Source organism: Rhipicephalus microplus, chromosome X, assembly GCF_043290135.1.
Source record: "Rhipicephalus microplus isolate Deutch F79 chromosome X, USDA_Rmic, whole genome shotgun sequence".
Taxonomy (NCBI): Eukaryota; Metazoa; Arthropoda; class Arachnida; order Ixodida; family Ixodidae; genus Rhipicephalus; species Rhipicephalus microplus.
The window spans coordinates 404,199,960-404,213,209 of NC_134710.1; the positions used below are offsets into that span (position 1 = coordinate 404,199,960).

The 13,250-nt window shown below is 44.1% G+C and overlaps 1 long non-coding RNA gene across 1 annotated transcript in view; it reads right to left on the minus strand.

The window, feature by feature from the left end:
• Positions 1–1,450: 1,450 nt before the first annotated feature.
• The window catches only part of LOC142776469 (uncharacterized), a 35,413-nt gene continuing 23,613 nt past the window's right edge, over positions 1,451–13,250 (minus strand). Inside the window, exon 4 of the long non-coding RNA XR_012887558.1 lies at positions 1,451–3,462. This is a non-coding gene — a long non-coding RNA (uncharacterized LOC142776469). The remainder of the gene's footprint in view (positions 3,463–13,250) is intronic.

Sequence of the window (13,250 nt, forward strand, 5' to 3'; positions counted from 1 at the left end):
GTGGAACAGAGCTGCTCCGACACCGTGGGGGGATGCGTCACATTCCAACTTCAACTCTTTGTTTGGATTGAAAAGCACTAGCACTTGTGCATCTTTGAGCCTTCACTTCGCAGCTGTAAAAGCAGCTTCATGCTGTTCCTTCCAGTTCCAGCGTGCATTTTTTTCTAGCAGCTGATATAAAGGGAAAAGGGTAGTTGACATGCTAGGAAGGAACTTCGCGTAAAAAGTCTGCATTCCAAGAAAGGAGCGCAGCTCGGTAACATTGCGGGGACTTGGTGCCTCAACAATAACGTCCACATTCTTTTCTGTTGGGTGAAGATCATCTCGGTCAATTCGGTGCCCAAGATACGTCACAGACGGTCTGCGCGGTTCGCACTTATCAAATCCGAGCTTTATTCCCCATTCGTTGAAGCGCTGCAGAACGTTTCTTAGTCGCTCGCCATTATCATTTTTTTTCTCCGACACAAGTACATTGTCTAGATGAGCTTGCATGCCCGGCAGACCTGCCAATACCTCAACCATCTTTCTTCGAAAGATTGCCGGTTCGGATGCTGTTCCGAACGGCAGCCTAATAAAGCAAAACAGGTCACTGTGCATGTTAATGACTTTTCTTGCAGCTTCGTCGAGTGGCACTTCGTTGTACGCATCGCGCAGGTCCAGAGTGCTAAAGCATTCACCATCGCTTAAGCGAGCAAACGTGTTCTTAATCACGGGCAACGCGTATTGCTCTGTGGCACAAGCTGGGTTCAGGGTGGCTTTAAAATCTCCGCGAATTCTCACAGTGCCATCTTTCTTTAAGACCACCACAATTGGTGTTGCCCAATCGGCGTCCTTCACTGGCGACAACACTCCTACTGAAACCAGCCGTTCCAGCTCTTGCGTTACCTTATCACGCAAAGCGTAGGGAAGGGGCCGTGCCTTACAGAATTTTGGAATGGCGCCTTCTTTTAGGTGCAGACTGGCAAGGGTTCCCTCGATGAGGCCCAGGTCGGCAGAAAAGACGTCCTGGTAGCCCTCGAAGATGCTGTCGTCGTCTTTTCTTCCGGAGGGACGTCCCGTGTTGCTACCTGATATATTGGAGCTCCTGCGTTGTCGAGTAGACGAAGCAAATCACGGCCGCACAGTCCGCAGCAAATCACGGCCGCATACCGGAGGCTCTCAAACTTGGCCACTGCCTGCGGTGCTTCTCATAAAGTTCGTGAAAAATGATGCAAATTGGTGACCCGGTGTCTACCTCCATTGGCAATTCAATCCTCCCCCCCCCCCCCATGTGAATATCACAGAATTGGATGTTCCAGAACGTTTTTCCTTTTAGACGCTAGTGTCCAGATATGGGTTGTTTCCATTTCCTCGTTAGAAGACTCTTCTGAGACCATCAAAGTGTTGGTGCACCCCGTTCTAGAGTCGTTTGTATGCGGTGCACGGCTTTGGCACTTTCGTGCAAGGTGCCCTTTACGTTTACACAGATGACACAGTCACCTGGCCCAGGGAAAGTCGTCCTCGTGTTTTCCACTACCGCATCTGCCACAGCTTTAAACTTTCAGCTGCTATTGCTATAGCTTCTGCTTCTTCAAGCGTTAAGTCCTTTTTTGGCAATAGCTGTTTCTGCAACGCACTATAACGTACGCCGCAAACAATGCGGTCCCGTAGCATCCAGTCCAGCGCACCTCCGAAGTTGCAGTTATAAGCTATCCGCCGAATTTCCACCAAAAAGGTATGCATAGGCTTCCCTTAGGCTTGGCACCGGTTGAAAAATTTGTAGCTTTCCGAAATTTCGTTCCTTTTTGGGTCATAATACTCGCTGAGCGTGGCCACTGCTTTTTCGTAGGTCAAAGAATTTGGCGCACGCGGTGCTACTTTTTTTGCGAAAGTCTCTACCATGTGCGTGCTCAATGCCGCCACAAGTAATCCTCTCTTTGTTGTTGAATTCTCAACGGCGTTCACTTCGAAGAAAGCTTCCACCTTGATAATGTACGGTTTCCACTTATCTTTGCTTTCGTCGAAATCTGGTAGCTTGAGATGGGCCATGTCGTCCCCCGGCATGCTGCGGTCTTCGAGTTCCTTCTTTGCGACTGACACATCGCCAATCCTCGTCGCCACTGTAGCATCCCGCGGGCCGCGCAAAGGCGTGCCAAAGAACAGAGCTTACGCCGGTCAACAAGAGAGCAAAACGTCGCTTTATTGTCAAAGCCAGGCTCGCTTATATTTAGTATGAACATAAAAGAGTAAGAGAAACGAGGGAGAGGAGCGGCGATAGCTGCGCCGCGAAAGAACGAAAGATGCGCACGCAATCGTGCGCGCCGCGCAATGGTGACGTCTGCCCAGAATATGCAGCACATAACACATCTTCACTACTTTCATCTGAAGGCTACAGTGATTTTACTCCCCAATGCAGCCAACAACCTCCGTCATAGTTTCAAAATTATTGCTTTTTTCATGCCCACTTTCAATGTTATAGCACTCTACGGTCTATGTATAATTAAACCCTACTGCAGATAATGAATGCTGTCAATGTGACATAAATATGCGTGACATTGCATATTTTTCCAGTAATTCTCAAACTATTTATAATCTGTTGTTTTTGGCGTAAAATAGTTTGAAAGATCTCATTGAATTCAGTTTACAGCCAGCTTTCTAAAGCAAAGCACACCTTTCTAAAGATGTAGCTTGTTTGCAGTTAAAACAGAGTTTGCTACGGAAAAAAGAGCATCTAGTTTGTCTAAAAAATTGTTTCAGAAGACATAACTCAATGATGTAAAAATTCATGACTCCCTTCACTGCCATTCATGATGTTCAGACATAATGCGACAAAGGCACAAAGCTCATGTTGAATTTTAGCATTATTTGTACTGTAATTGAATATTGCCGGTTGTAAGTTTCGCTTATATTAAGTATATTTAGGCTCTTTTCCCACATTGCTCAAGAATGGTCCAGTTGATTGTCAAACTTTTTTGGACATAGTTGACATTGCACAGTGGAGCACTGAAATCAAACCTACTATAGAAGAGTCAAAAACCAGAATTGGAAACTGTTATACAGTGCACACATGCTTTCATGCAGTTATGCGTACTTTTGTGATGCAAAATAATTAATGTCAATCTTTGTAAGAATATCGTATTTGAGTGGCATTTTTTAACAGTTGAAACTATTTTGAAGAATGAGAACTTTTACTAGACTTCTGTTTTGTTAGGGCTTCTCTCAAAAGTTGTGCTGCTTTCGTTTTGGGGGAGGGGAGATTCTTAATTGTTCAACAGGTGGCATATGACAACTCTGAAAAACACAGCAGGCTGCTAACAGTGACCAGTACCCATAACAAGATACGAGATGCCTGGTAAACCATTGACAAGTACATTATCACGGGCATGACAATAGGGGTGACCTGTTGTAGTAGACATTCAGATGTTTCACTGTGCTTGCAGAGTGGACTTTCAAGAGCCATTACCCCATCGTTGCAGGGCACACCTGAAACCGTGAAAGTTATGTCTTCATTTAGAGCAGTGATGTTAAGCATAAACATAGCGAATGAGTAAACTGCAATGAATGGTACACACACACAAAAACACACATGCATGCACACACACAAAAACATGCTGTCAAAGTGTGCCTTTTAAATCCTTGTAGCGCAAAAAGTTGCTCTTTTTTGGAACCTTTGCCATATACCGAGTGCCTCGCCCATTGTGTTGAGACGTATTCACATGGAATATGAACCTCACTCTCTGACGAGTAGGCCAGGAGGCTGCGGAAGATTGACACTGAGAGAAGAGAAAACAACAGCTTTGCTTTAAACGCGGGTTGCTTTATTGCACTCAACGAAGCGAACACTCGTACATCTTTTACACTGGTGTTGCATTAAATGCAAAATCGTTTGAACCAACAAGCTTTCCTTTTAAGTCTCATATAAAACCATTGTAATATATATAGCCAATACTATATAACCAATACGTCTACAATACTTCGCTCTGGTATTACATTTATGTATGCAGAACCTTGGCTGCGTATCAGTCCACCATTATTATTGCAGTTATCTGGTTCTTAAAGGGTCCCTGAAACGGTTTTTTCACGTTACGTTTTTGATTACACCAGTACTGGAGTGAATCATTGCCACCATAATTCAATCGAAACACCCATTATTAACGTAGCTACGAGTAATGAATAGGTACTCTCCTCCTCTGCAACACCTTTCACCCTTAACTTTTCCTTCAAGCGCTCGGGGCTAAGCTCCGCCTTCACAGGGCCTGTGTCGCGATGTGACCTAAGAGAACGCATGCGTGATGCTGTGTCCTCTACTTCCAGTAAGTCAAAGCCAGAAGAGAGCCACCGGCAGTCAGGCGCTTGACCGCGGCTGGGCCAGCTGGGCTGATCGTCTGTTTGTGCACTAAATGCGCGCAGCCTTGTTTTGTTTCACGGCGCTTTGGACCACTGTTCACCATGAACCCCGGACTTAAACAGCCTTTCCACCGAATGAGCGGTGAAATGGTTTTCGAACCATACAGCGACACACTGTTACGCGATTCAGAGCTTCGTGCCGAGGATGACAGCAGTGATCCGCCGCCACCTGACTCACCAGACTTCCATGACGATGTCTACGATCACGGGTAAGTGTAAAGATGATTTAAGTAGCCCTTTTTATTCGATACTTGTTCGTCCTCGCGTTTTAGTTTGCTGTGTCGCGTGTGTAACTTGTAAGTTGTGCTGCATAATCACAAGCGAAGAAACAATTTCGTCATTGTCTTCATGTCGCGGTGTATGTGCGATATCCACGATAACGATAACTTAGGCCAGTTTTCGTGAGTGCAGGTACAACTTTTGGGTTTGTGGAGCAATGCCAATGGCCCTTGAAGAAGTCTGCTGTCGCAAGATACCACAAGTTGTTCGGGAAAGTCCGGACTGCTGCATAACTCGACATGAAGAGTTCCGAAGAGTGTGCCTGAACTCCGCGGTGTTGCATGCTGAAGAACAGAGTCACGGTTTAAGGAAAAGTGCACTGGGAATATTGTATCAAACAAAAAAAACATTTTGAAGTTGCAGTTCCAGCAACGTCGTCTTATGCCTTCTTCCAGAAAATATCTCTTTCTCGTGAACTGCTTCTTCACGCGATGGAATAGGCAGAGGCTCAGGCTACGCAACACAGTTGTATTACCTGCACGCATAGTCATCGTCATCCGGAAGCAGTTTCCGTCAGCCGACTATGTGGGCTTCCGATATACTTCTGTGGGCACGTGAAAGCTTTTATATCTCAACTTGAAATTAAAGTACAAGCTGCCCGTGCTTTCAACTACACATCAATGATATCCACGCATAAATGATTTCTGCATTAATGTCCTTTTAGGTTGACCTGTTTTGCACAGGTTTGTTTTTTCCAATAGAATTATTATGCAAACTCTCGCTCCAAAATAGTTGTGCTTCATGCATGATTTTTAAGAGAATAATATGTGGGGCTTGCTTATCACATCGCTTATGATGATAATCGCAGACTATTTCATTAGTCAACATTTAAAAAGTAGATGCACAATTGCCAAACAGAAGCACCTACAATTTCAGAAGGACCAGAGAGACCGCAGGACCGATACGTCTTCGGTTTATTGTTGACAGAACAGAAAAAAAAATATGCAGACCGTGACCCTGGCTACTTCTTCTTCCTCGCCTCCGAGCTCCATCTTCCATCTGTTTTCTACATATTCCCGCCGGCCAAATTACACAGAAGCAACCTTCGAGCGAATACAACAGTTGAATCGGCCTCTTGACTAATTTTCCTTCAGGTGTACGAAGCAAGCATGTTCTGACTAGTCCATCCTTGCCTGGGAAAATCTTTTCGACCTGGCAGAGTTTCCACTGAGTTCTTTTTCGCGCTTCTCCAAGCAGAAGTACATCTCCCTCTTGTACATTAGTGTGACGCTCTGTTTTTCTGCTGGCACACTTAAGCTCCCTCAGGTACTCATTTTTCCATCTGGTCCACCATGTTATCATTGCCCGTTTTCTTGCACTCCAGTAATCCAGCAAACTGTATTCTCCGAGTCTGTTTTCTTCCTGCTTGTTCATTGCTTGCCTGCCTCCTATAACATCCGCCGGTGTGATGGGTTGTGGCTCGTTAGGATCGTCATACACATAAGTAAGAGGCCGGTTGTTAAGTACTCCTTCTGCTTCAACAACCACAGTCCGTAGTTCTTCTTCATCCAACAGTCGAGCACCTATAGTTTTTGCCATGGATCCCTTAAAGCTTATGATCAGTCTTTCATAAAATCCTCCCCACCATGGAGCTAAGTCTACAATAAACTTCCATTTTATTTTCAGGTTACTGGTATACTGTTGAACCCTTTCATCTTCCATCTTTGATATATTGTTCATCTCTTCCTCCGATTTCTTGAATGCTCTTGCATTATCACTGTAAATAGTTGTACACAATCCTCTTCTAGCTACGAATCTTCGGAGTGCTTGTATAAACGCTTCTGATGACATCCTCTAGACCAACTCCAGTTGTATGGCTCTTGTTACTGCACACGCAAATATCACAATGTAAAACTTTGTAACTTTTTCGCCTTTCTCCTCTCGAGCATTTAGCGGTCCAGTAAAGTCTATACCACATGTGTCAAATGGCCTCGTCTGTGTTATCCTGTCAGCTGGTAGTGGTGGAATTTCTTGTGCCATTGGTCTAGAATTGAATCTCCTACATGTGATGCATTTTTTATGACATATTTCACCATCTGTCGGGCACGCAGAATCCAAAACTTCGTTCTTAGATGTGTCAATGTTGCCGCAACGCCACCGTGCATTCTTACTTGATGCGCGTTCAGAACTAGGAGTTCTGAAAAGTGACTTTCTCTTGGTAAAATAACAAGATGCTTCTTATCAAAGCTCAAATCACTCCACTGAAGACTCCCTTTTACTCTCAGGACACCTTGATCATCTTCGAAGATGTTTGTGCCGTACAGATTCATGTTGTCATATATTCGTGTCACTGCATTTTGTACAATTTTCTGCTCCTGCTTTATCAGCACAAACTCTGCCTTGTCCAATTCTTCTCCTGTCAGCGAACGTGTTTTCCTTTCTTTTCGTCTGTTTCCTATATAACCCATCACCCACGCGGTAACTCGTAACGCTTTCTTGTATGATCCAAACCTGCTCACATCAATTATTTTTTCTTCACTCGTGGTGGTAGTTAAGCTTCCCACGGTCTTTTCTTCGTTTTTGTTGTTATCACTGTCCGATTCTTGCGTTATATCATAATCAGGTTTTTGTTTTTCATTCTTGATCCACGTGGGGCCTTTCCACCATAATTCACTGTCCAGCAAACGTTTCATCTTCATCCCTTTTGTCATCAAATCCGAAGGATTTTGATCACTTTTAACATAACCCCATTGACTCTCATTGGACTTGCTCTTAATTTCTGCTGCGCGGTTGCAAACAAACAGATCTTTCGTCTTGTTTGACTTTATCCAGCATAACACAATTAGAGAGTCAGTCCAGAATTTCACACTTCTCAGTTTCCTGATGAAATTCTCGGTTATATGACTGGCCAATCTGACTGATATTGTGGCCGCCAACAACTCCAATCTTGCTAGTGTGATCTTTTTGATTGGAGCGACTCTACCCTTTGCAATGATTAAATTGGCTTCATTGCTTCCATCGGAGTATTCTGTTACAATGTCTGCTGCTGCTCCATATGCCATTGGACTCGCATCGGAGAACACGTGTAGAGTCGATGCTTTCACTTCAGCTTGTCTGTTGTCATAGCATCTGTTAACGGTGAAGTCATCTAAGTGCTGAAGCTCCTTCGACCAGTCCTTCCAAGCTGATCTATGCTGGCTTGGTAACGGGTCATCCCATTTCAGTTTATCCATCCAAATTTTTTGCAGCAATATTTTTGCTCTGACTGTAAATGGTGTCAAAAAACCTAAAGGGTCATATAGCTTTGCCATGTTCTGCAAAACCTGTCTTTTTGAGAGTTGTCTCATGTCCTTGTCATTTCGCCATGTAGTGTCGGGAAAGCTCAACACGTCATCTACGAAATTCAATTTCAGTCCCAAAATCTTGATTTGTCCTTTTTTTCTTATCCCTCGATCCAGATCCTCTCCTTCTTCATCAAAGAGTTTTCTTAGCTCGGCGTCATTTGAAATCCATTTTCTTAAATTCATTCCCGTATAGCGAAAAATATCTCGTGCTTCTTTGTATATCTTTGTCGATGTCGAGTATTCGTCGGCTCCTAGTAAAACGTCATCGACGTAGATTCCTTTCCGGAGTTGTGCCACAACTGCAGGATATTGTTCTTCGAATTTATCCAAATGTCGATGAATCGTGGCCGCTAGAAGGAAGCTACTTGGTGTAGTTCCGAAAGTAACCCTCGTCATCCTCCATGTTTTTATCTTTGGGGTTGGCATATCTTCGCTGGGTATTCTTTCCCACCACATGAATCGCAGTGCGTCTCGGTCATTTTCATGTATCTTGATCTGCAAGAATGCTTTTTCCACGTCGGCTGACATAGCGATCTTGTGATGTCGAAAGTTCATCAGAAAGCTTGTGATGTCGGGGTTTAGGTTTGGCCCCTTTTCGAAGTTGTCATTTAAGGATTCACCTGGGTTCTGGCTTGACGATGCGTCAAAGACGATCCGTATTTTTGTCGTTCGGTCCTTCTTGATTACTGCTTGATGCGGCATGTAGAATACAAATTTGTTCTGTATATCGGATCCAGCATCTTCTTCGACGTTTTATGCTATTTCTTGCTCAAAGTACTCTCGAATAGCTTTGTCATAGGCTAGGAGTTCATCTTTATCCTTGCATAAATTTTTGGTCACCTGGATAAGCCTCTTCTCTGCAATGGTGGTGTTGTCGTCCAATGTCTTGTTTTCCTTCCATGGTAGCTGCACTTGGTATCTTCCTGCCTTGAACTCCATCGTTTGTCGGACGTAGTCTATCACATGTTCATCGCTCAACTTTGTTGCTAATTTCTCCTTGATGCCCATGTTTTCCAAGTCCCAGAATCTCTGCAGTTCGTCCACAGTAGTGTCCGACTTGGCACTGACCTTGAGTACCATAACCTTCGATGATTTCATTGGCACACAATGAAGTCCTACAGAACCTTGGACTGTCCATCCCAATGTTGTTTCTATTGCCATTACTTTTGGATGAATCTCGCAAATGCGACCAGTGACGACAGTCCAGTAATAATCTGCTCCAACTAATATAGAAGTTTCCATATTTGTTCTTTCTTTGTCCGTCTTCTGGTTGTCATCAGCCAAACGAATTCCCATCAATCTTGCTCTTTCGTGTATTATCAACGGTGGCGATGGTAGCACGTCACAGGATATAACTTCTATCTCCAGTGCCTCAATCGTGACTGGCTCCGAGATGGTATCCTTCCTCACGCTGACCTCGACGACTTTCGTGTCTAGTTCCATCTCTCCTCCTCCAAATGATCCTACAGTAATCCTTTCGGATCTTTTTACCTTGCACGCTAGTTTTCTTGCCAATCTTTTGAGGATGAATGTCCTCTGGCTCCCGTTGTCCAGCAGAATCCGTGCGTAGCACCCGCTGTCTTCTCCCTCCGTCCACGAAAAGGCTGTCTGCAGTAGTATGCACTTGTGCTCATCAGACTGCTGTGCGTGCATGTTGCAGGACTTGCTGGTGTCTAACCAGTCAGGTTGCGCGCTTTTACGCACTTGCTCAACATCACCGCTTTGCTGCTGTGCTGACTTTCCTGCAGGCGTACGTGGTCGACACATGGATGTCGCATGCCTTCCCTTGCATGTTTTGCAGCGTACGTTAGCACGGCATATCTTCACCATGTGGTGAGGTCTGGTGCATCTGAAGCACCTTCGTTCCCATTGTAAGGCTTTTTTCTTCTGTTGCATACTAATCCTTCTTCTGCAATCTTCCGTGTAGTGTCGAGTCATCTCACAGAAGATGCATTTCTTAATCAAGGTGCTTTGAAGCGCAGATGTTCTAGTCCGCCTCATACTGTGCGGTGACTGGGTCACGTCGTATTTTTCCTCTCGAGTTTCTTCTCTGCTGCGTATATATATGTTTAAAAACTCCATAATTTCTTTCAAACTGCTTGTGCTGTCTCTTGACGCTGAGTCCGATTCCGTAGTTGCTGGTCTGTTGTCACCTTTCTTTAACTCCTTCATCTTCATCTCAATCCTCATATCCACCGGTAGCGCAGATTTTACAACAGGAGCTATCACCGTGGCGTAACTACCCATTTCCACTCCTAATGACTGCAATGCTCGTGTGTTCACTTACAACTTTTGGAAGAGTTTCTTCAACCCATCTACATCTTTAGGACTCTTCACTGCTTCCAAGTTTGCAAGCTCTTTTATGTAGGTTTCTTTCAAATTATCTTCTCGTCCGAAGGTTTCTTTCAGAAGAGCGACTGCGTGCTCGTAATTCTGATCAGAAAACTGCAAACCTTCTATGAGGGACGCAGCCTCCCCGCTCAGAGATGCCAGAAGGTAATTAAATTTTTGATTCTTCGGCAAGTTCGCTCTGTTATGCACCGATGTCTCGAACTGATGCCAAAACCTTGGCCATGCTGTTTTTTCCCCATCAAACTTGATCATCTCAAGACGTGGCAACTTAACAAGCTCATGCATCTCCGAGATTTGGTCAGTACCTTGCACTGAACTCGCCTGTTCTGTGACTATTCTCGTAGTCAGTTGCGTCGCTTGTTCTAACTCGCGTAATCGCTCCTCAATTTTTGTCGTTGCAGCAACGATCTTCATCTCATAGTGCAAAACTGTTTCAAATTCTGCCTCCGCGTTGTCTTCTTCTATGAACAGTTCAATCTTTCCGTTAACTTGTCTTAGCGTCTGTGACACGCTCTTCATCTGGTTTAGAAGCGTCATAAGTTGCACTCGATCGGCGTCTTCTTCTATCTTCTTATCGATTTCGCTCGTAAGCGTCGTCACATTTGCTCGAAGCGTCTTACGCTTCTTCGATAAGACCTCTTTATTCATGCTTAAAACATGTTGAAAGAGCTCTTGCCTTTTTATGTGCGTCTCCAACAGTCGTCGGTCGTGGTCCTTCTCTCAACGGTTCGTCCTTGAGCCAGACGCCGCTGCTGCGTTCTTCAACCCGTTGTTGCGAATGGGGTTGAAGTCTGTGCGTCTGTCTTCAGATCCTCCTGGTCACGGCACCATGTTTCAGAAGTACCAGAGAGACCGCAGGACCGATACATCTTCGGTTTATTGTTGACAGAACAGAAAAAAAAATATGCAGAGCGTGACCCTGGCTACTTCTTCTTCCTCGCCTCTGAGCTCCATCTTCCATCTGTTTTCTACACTTACCAAACAGAAGATTCACCCAAACAAGAAACGAGGGGCATTTCTCAAATACTCCCATCTAGTCATTCTGTCAAACTTCTGATGCCATCTCAAGTAGATCTAGCTCTGTTTGGGCTGCCTCCCATAGCACACAGACGCGAAAATAACATGTAGCTCTCTCGCTTGATTCACACAGTGGCTCCTTGTGTGCTGCTAGCCGTAGCACACATGTAAAAATAACATTTCACGGCACTTCACAAAAAGCAATCATGGCTGTATCATTGCTCAACTGCCAGGAAGGCAGTTTCTTCAGTCATATGTGGCTTTCTCGCTCGATTCACCCAGTGGCCCTGCGTGCTGCCAGCCGTATGACACACACACTAAAATAACATTTGACAGCACTTTCCACAAATCAGTCATGGTTGCATGGTTGCGCAACTGCCTTGAAGGTTTGTTTCATCGCACTTGTGTCACAAGACTTCAGCTGTGTCGTCGCTATGGTTGCATTCTGTCTGCTTAATGTCCTTTTGACGTTGCCCCATTCGCCAATGTGAGAAGCTTTCAGCTGTGTCGTCTCTACGGTTGCATTTTCTCTGTTTCACTGAGCTTTCAACGTTGCTTCAATCCAGTGTACCTTTCTTGCTCGATTCATACAGTGGCTGTCTGTGTGCTGCCAGCCAGAGCACACACACGTGAAAATAAATTTGATACCCGTTTGACGGTTAGCTTTTAATGCTGTGCTAAGTTTTTGTGACTACCTGCCACGGTGGTCTAGTTGTCATGATACTGAACTCGTAACCTGAAGGACGTTGTATCAAATTTCATCCATGGCGGCTCCATTTTTAGTGGAGACAAAAATGGTTGAGACCTTGTACTTAGATTTAGATGCATGTTGAAGAACATTATGTCACCAAAATTCTTGGCACCCTTCACTATAGCGTACCTAATTATTATTGTGTCATGATTTTGGGGTATTGAACACTAAACCATCATCAGAATAAATGCATGTCAGTGCTTCGAGGTCGATGATGTTGGAAAGCGTGTGCACCTCTGAGCAATTAGCTTCTCCTTAGATGGCCATTCATAGGCGAGGAATGTATGCCATGGCTTTGCTGTCTCATTGCTTGTAAAGCTCTCGTTATATGATTAGAGTTCACGGAGGAGGTTTATGGCATGTGAGACAGAGTAAGTATCATGCCAAGGCACATTACAAGATAGACGTAATTACAATATTTACTTGATGGTAGGTCAACCTACCTTATGAACTATATAAATTCACATTTCGGGAGGGGAAGGGGGGGATAAGTTCGTGTGACAATAAAAAAGTGGTGCATCTGGTGACGACCACTAACATGAGAAGCACATGTGCTGTGGCATGGTTACAACCTTATATTTCCCTTCAGGCTCTGCTTTTAGCATATATTTATTGCACGCTTGTTCAGAAGACGTTTTTATTTTAACTCTTACCTTGCCATTGCTTGACATCTAAAGCACCACAGTTTGTTAGAAGCACATCTGCTCAATTAACACCCAACACTCCTTACCAAATGTGCACCCCTTTTTTAAAGTGTTATTACTAGCTGCACCAGCTGAAAGCTCCTCTGCAGTGGTGACATTACAGAAAGTAGAGGGTCACCTTCAAGCCTCCTTATACGAAATTATTAAAAACTAGCTAATACAGAAACCAACGAAGGTATAGAGTATGTTAATTGTGCTTTTTTATTGGTATTGTAGTAGTAACTGTGACATAAGTGTTAAAAAAAACAAAAAGACAACTTTATACCTGCAGTAACCAAACATACAACCCTCAGATGACATGCCCAAACATTTAGTCTATTTAAACTACAACGCCAGGTATCAAATTTTCATGTACAGTACAGGGACTTGCTTTTAATGTGATAACATAACAAAGCTCAGATGACAGAAATTTTGGTGTCAGCTCTGTTTGTTATAATTAACTGTAAAATAGAAAAGTTTTTATGAGAGCATTGTCTC